The sequence below is a fragment of the Choloepus didactylus genome, chromosome 13 (genome assembly GCF_015220235.1).
Source record: "Choloepus didactylus isolate mChoDid1 chromosome 13, mChoDid1.pri, whole genome shotgun sequence".
Classification (NCBI taxonomy): domain Eukaryota; kingdom Metazoa; phylum Chordata; class Mammalia; order Pilosa; family Megalonychidae; genus Choloepus; species Choloepus didactylus.
In genome coordinates this window covers 81,558,514-81,563,704 of record NC_051319.1, presented here as the reverse complement: position 1 = coordinate 81,563,704, position 5,191 = coordinate 81,558,514, and the positions used below count along the sequence as shown (strand labels likewise).

Below are 5,191 nucleotides of genomic sequence, written 5' to 3'. Positions count from 1 at the left end.
AAGAGGAGAGAAGAGAGTTCAGATATCCGGAGGGGAAAACTTGAAGACTAAAAAACACAACAGAAAAGTCACAGATATTTGGAGCCATATTACCTTTTATTCAAAAGAAAAGAAAATACAGCTAAATTTTTAACAAATAAGCTGAAGTTCAAATTCAATAGGTATAAAGGAGATTTATCTAAGGAAGTGATAAAGCTAGTCATGATTTAGTAAAAGTCATTGATCTAATGTCTATTTGAACAGTACCTTAATATCATTTTGGTAATTATCTAGCTGATTCCTCTATGTAAGTAACTTTGTGGGCATGGGGGATACTTCTGAAGTGTTTAAGTCATAAGATATATGAGAGGCTTTAAACAATCTGGAGTTAATTATAAAATTGCTACTGATGAAGTCCTTCATACTCAACGATAGAGTCGTAATGACCCCTAATTAAAAATACTTAAAAAATTAGGGCTAAAAAGCCATTTTTGTAATGAAAGCTCCATTTACATTGGCCACTAATAAGTTAGTTAAGGTAATTTCTAGCATAATTAGAGTGCTAAAGAGTTTGTGACTAGTTCTAGTAGAGCTAATATCATTGTCAGTGAAGAAAATGTACTGTTATCCTAAACTAGAGAATCGAATCTTATTCAGGCATGGGAAATAATTATATTTACCATACTTGGTTTAAATGTTAAGTTAAAACTACTCCTTCAATCTACTACTACTTCTCCAATCCTTTAGTTTGTTAACTAATTAATCAATCATAATGGGGGCTTTTCTGACTATGCTAATTAATTGAATAGTTACGTGGTTGAAGGTTACAGGTTGTATAACTGAAAGTGGAAGTGCTTCAATGCTAAAGATGTCTAGTATTGTTTTTACCAGGTATATTGTTAGTAATAACTTTTGTGGGTATTCCATTGAATAACAGGATCTGGGGATTTTGTTCTGCAGCCATCAATGCTGCTTGCCTCTTGGGGGCCTAGCTGCAGTCTTTTGTGGCAGAGGATGACAGCATTAGTTATTACCAATTTTTATATACCTGTTGGTATGTGAGCTGATCTTAAAGACCCCCTGGATTCATCTGTGTGCATAGTGGAGATGGCAATGTTTTCATCTCTTCCCTGAGGTGCAAAGCACCAGCAGTAGTGAATAAGCACCACCAGGTCCTTTTGGAAATTTTTGTTGAGAAAACCGTAAAAGAGAGGATTTATACATGTAGAAACCATAGCAACCAAGTGGCAAACTACAAATACCAGGTCATGGTGGCAGCTCATCAGCACTTCATGATACCAGTCAAAGATGATATTGAAGATGTTCAAGGGCAGCCAGCAGGCCCCAAAGGTCACTACAATGGAAATCAACATTGTATTGATCCTCTTATTCTCACTGAGCCGGCTTTCGTTTTCCCTCTTCCTTTCTACCTTTCCATTTCTCCTGCAGAGGTACATCACAATCTTCAGGTAGCAGATGAGGGTGAAGCCCAGAGGGATATAATACTGGAGCATAAACAGGGAGGTGGTAAAGAGGAGCTGGTTCATTTTGGAGGGCCAGTTCTCTACACAGGTGACCCAGTGGGCGTATAGATCAGTGGGGAGAGAGAGGTTGCAGAAGGGCTCATTGGTGAGGTGGTAGGACATGAAGAAAGGAGTGGAAAATAGAAAACAGCCAAATCAATGTGATACCCCAGTAGGCATGAGAAACGCTGGGCTTCCAACCACAAGGGTTCACAATCAACTGCTATCTTTCAATAGCAATTAATACAAGTGTGAATATGGACATAGAGATGGAGACGCTCTGCACAAAGGAGGTCACTTTGCACATGGTATTTCCAAATATCCAGTGATCCATCAGCATGTAGATGACGGTAAGAGGGATGCACGTTACACAAACCAAGATGTCAGAGAGGGAGAGATTGGCAATCAATATATTGGTGACATTCTGAGCTTCTCTCTGCTTCTTAAAGATGATGATGATGATGGAGAGGTTTCCAAAAAGAGCCATGATTAAAACCAGAGTATAGGCTATCAGCAATAGGAGTAAGGCTGGAGAAGGGGGTTGACAGGACTCAAAGTAGTAAAATGCAGTATTGTTGCTTTTTTGCACTGGTTTTATTAGATGCTGTATGATTTAGGCTGTAAGGAGAGCTTTTCTAAGCTTACTTGTATTTCATATTTGTATTTCTAAACTCGCTTGTATTTTGCCCATCAGTTCTTGGGAAGTGCTTTGCTCTGAGGCTTCCCATGAGTAATCAGTAGCATTTAATCTTCTTTGATCTCTGTGTCTGCTTGAAGGAGACATGTGGATGCCTTGAGCATGCTCTTGAGACCCTAAAAAAACAAACAGAATCCAGAATATTAATGCAAGCCCTTAAAAATCCAGATAATTCAATGATGGGATGTTGTCTCTGGGAGGGCATAGATATCCAAAGGGTCTCTTTGTAACCTTGTCCTCTTCTCATTTCAGGGTGCTTTATTTGTCCCATCTAGTATAGCCTTTAGAACCAGTGAGGCAGGAAATGTGACAGCATCCTGTTAACTGTATAGGGCAGCCCAAATATAAGATTCCATCACAATCATCTTCTCTTTTTTTCCCACACATCTGGGTATGCACCTACCTGCCCCAGTGGACTGTAAAAGCCGTAAGTTGAAGTTAATTGGAGCATCTTTACTTGCTGTCTGTATGTCTTGTTATGTCACTTACATCTCCCCTCAGTTTTATCATCAGTAAAATGGGGATAAATAATACCTACCTGAGTTTTCGTGAAGATTAAATGAGATAAACTACTGATTGTATCCCTTAGCTTCAACATAGAGCACGTAGTAGGTTCTCAGTATATATGTTGAATAAACTTGTTAGCTCCAGCTTCCCAGAAGTAGTCCACAGCATGTAGTCTGGGGGTTAAAAATCACAGAACATGCCAGCTATGGAATAGCATATTCTTTCCCCTCTTTTCACTTCCTCAACTCTCTGGGGCTGAAGCCATGCTCAGTGTGGGCAGTTCCTGAATACACTGAGCAAGTTCTAGGATTAAGGCATGGCAGCCAGTCAAAATTGACTTTATTTAGAAAAAACTCATCCAATTCTCTTCCTCCAGGTCCCTTCTTTTGACTTTGAGAGGAAAGAGGAGTCCTTGTCCCATGGCTCAGAATGGTTTGGGGTGGTCATATTCAGTGGGATAATTCTTATTAGGATGCACAAAAGACATGATGCACCTCCACAATTCTAAGTGCTGAGGTTTCTGGCCCAAATAGGACACATTGAAAGAGGGCAGACAAAGGGAAAAACAGATATGCTCCTCATCTTGGTTTATTCTTTAGGAATTTGAGGAAAACAGCATAGAAAATATTGATAAAGGAAATGGAGCAGTAAAAAATGAAAGAGAATGAACTCTTATTTGCTGTTTCAAATTACCTTGGCCTGCACTCACATTCTCTCTGAGTTCAAAGGCTTAGCAGATTCTTAATGGAAAGAAATCACCTTAAGAGTACTTGTTACGTCTATTATGGTTTCAACAATAGATACCATAGTGAGGAGCACCATAAAAATTCCACAGATGAACAGAAACTGTTGATAAAGACAGTATATTTTATAAAGAAACACCAAAGGAACTGGTCTGTGGCTCAGATGAGATGTGGTGAGGAGAAATAACAAATTTATAAACAGTGGTATTCAGAATGAAGGTTTAGGGTTTGGGTGATTCAGGGATTCAATAGACCCAGAGTCCACAGATGGCTGGAGGGGAATGGCAAGGCAGATTTAAGCTCTTTATGATAGTTCATAGACTGGAATTATAAATGAGAAATCATAGAAGGCTTCTTGTTGCTAATTAGAGGCCTCATACCAAGCAAGCTTCACTCAGAGGAGGAAAGGAATAAGAAGGAAGTAGACAATAGCTATATATAGTTCGTTATGCTAGAATGAGTACTAGCAGAACTGCCCTGCCACTAACTAGCTGTTTGATCTTGGGCAAGTCATTCTGCTTCTCTGGGCCTCAGTTTCTCCTGCTATAAAATCAAATTTTAAAATGTTCTTTCTACTTCATACCTTATAAGAGCCAATGAAATAATGTTTTTTGAAAATTTTGTAAACTTTTAAGCAAACACTGCAGACTCAGGTACTCATTACTATTATTATTGTTATTGTTATTACAATGTTTCGGTTATTTGGACTGAATTGATCTAACTCCCATCCTCCAAAGAGCTATGGGTGCTTTCGTATCTGATGGCGCTATTTATTTTTGCAACTTCAAGTCTGGTTGGAAGGTGTAGGATTCTTATATTTCTGTTTCACAGACAGAGAAACCAAAGTACAGAAAATTCCAAGATCTTAAAGCCAAACAAAACCAGTAAAGTCTTGTGTTTTTCTCCCCCCCAATTCTCATTGTCTACATGAAAGAAAAGCTTCCAATGAATCCTGCAAAGATATGTATGAATAACAGTCTTCTCTTTACAAAAGTGAAAATTCACATAATTTTGCAGAGTTCCTAGCAGATTAGAAATAGAAATGGTAATAAAAATCAAGAGCCCTTGTGTTTCCCATGCTTGTTGATCCGGGCTGCACTTTATAGTGAATGGGTGTCACTCCCCTTCTACTCTCAAGTAGAAGTCCTTTCTGCAAAAGCAGATCTGAAACTGTGTAGAGACTCCTTTACTCTCCCCTATGCTGATTAGTAGAAAAGTACAAATTAGGTCCCCAGTCAACAAATTCCTGTTGGAGTTCAGAAAATTCAGAAGATCATGTGGGCCTCAACTGGGAGGGAAAAAAGGGGCATGCAAGAGTTACATTGTCTAATGCCCTGTACACAATACAGAGATTAATAGTAAAATTCCCAAAGATGGGCTTTAAATGGGAACATAGGATTTATACTTTACATGTGTGGCAACTATTAAAATATTTAAATCTTGCCTGTGTGGAAGCAAAATAATGCTAAGCCCTGATGCATAAAAAAAATTCCTGGGAAACATTTCTATTTTAGGAAAGATCATATTTAGCTTGTTTGATTGGAAATAACCTAAGGGTATGAGATCTCAAATTACCAAGTGACATTTGCTCAAAAATATGAGTATATGGCAGAAGTAGATAACCTTCAGCCTTTAATTTGAGTTGTATCTAGAGCATGAGGCAAAGGCCTTGAACTGGATCCATTTTATACCTTTTAATGCAAAAGCACATTGCATTTAACATATTTTGGTATTTTTGTGTT

The 5,191-nt window shown here is 38.3% G+C and overlaps 1 pseudogene; it reads right to left on the bottom strand.

Moving 5' to 3' along the window:
- Positions 1-1,019: 1,019 nt before the first annotated feature.
- On the bottom strand, positions 1,020-2,116 carry LOC119507571 (annotated as a pseudogene).
- Positions 2,117-5,191: the final 3,075 nt, after the last annotated feature.